Below are 1,160 nucleotides of genomic sequence, written 5' to 3'. Positions count from 1 at the left end.
GGGGGGGGGGGGGGTGAGTGGCTGGCGGGTGCTCTGGTGTGGTTTGCCCTCCTTTGCTAGCAAACATCTTTCGTCCGCATAATAATATTCTCTCCTCCTTTTGTTTTGTATGTTACTCTCAGTAACACATCTGGCCAGTGCAGGGTAATTTTAACTGCACTGCCTCTAATCTTTGGCACTTATATCACTTAACTGAGTTGCAAGTGCCGTAAAACTATTACTAAAACTTTTTGTGAAAGGGCAATACAACAGACAGTTCATGAGAAAATTGCAAGAAACGCTGACCACAAGAAAGTGAACGAACTTTCCGAGTTTTTTCCGGAGTTTGGGATCGAAAGTCGAAATTTGCGCTGGGAACGTGTAAAACCTCGGCAAAGTAAACAATATCAGGCATTCCTTTTGGCCTTCCGGGTGTCAAAAGTACATGCACATCACGTGTGGGTAGATGTCTAACCTGTGCTGTCCGCCCATATCACATCTTTGTAATGCGCAGTGCACACTTCCAATCGAATTCAGTCGAATCGAGTCGGAACTGTCCAGATTTATTTTCCACTGGAGGGGTAAGAGCTACCACTTTGACACAATAGTTTGATCCTACCTCCCCCTCCCCCTCCCCCTCCCCCTCCCTTCAACAAAACAGTTTATTAAAAAAATAAACAAGATTGTTTTTGAGGATTTAATATAATTGTTCCTGCCAAAAGGACAAATTTCGCCCCCTCCCCCCTCCCAATAAAGAGAAATTCCTGGCCGATCTCAACTGTATCAAATGAATGAAATTCATGTATGTATCAAATTGCCAATGTGCACTGAGCTTAAGTGATTTGGGTGTAGCTTATCAATTTATCAAACCGTGACTGACTTTGAGAGCAGCCTAGCATGCTATAATGTGAAAAAAAAGACCAAAGATGTTATACTACAGTTCGTGGCAGTGATGTCCCCCACGCCGAACAGGGGCTGCGTGTGCCCGCTCTGGGACGCTGAACCTCAAGGGCAAGACATTCGCAGTTCAACAAACGGGTGAGTACTTTTCGAGACTCACGTGGAGGCGTCTCGGCGGTATTATGAGGACATCTACAAGAGCTTGCACTGAAATATGGGGGCATGGTGGTGTTTGATATACAAGAGTTCGTTGGGGGCGGGGGTGGGGGCTCAGATTGTTC

Source organism: Aplysia californica, unplaced genomic scaffold (assembly GCF_000002075.1).
Source record: "Aplysia californica isolate F4 #8 unplaced genomic scaffold, AplCal3.0 scaffold00273, whole genome shotgun sequence".
Classification (NCBI taxonomy): Eukaryota; Metazoa; Mollusca; class Gastropoda; order Aplysiida; family Aplysiidae; genus Aplysia; species Aplysia californica.
Note: the sequence above shows the minus strand (reverse complement) of the source record.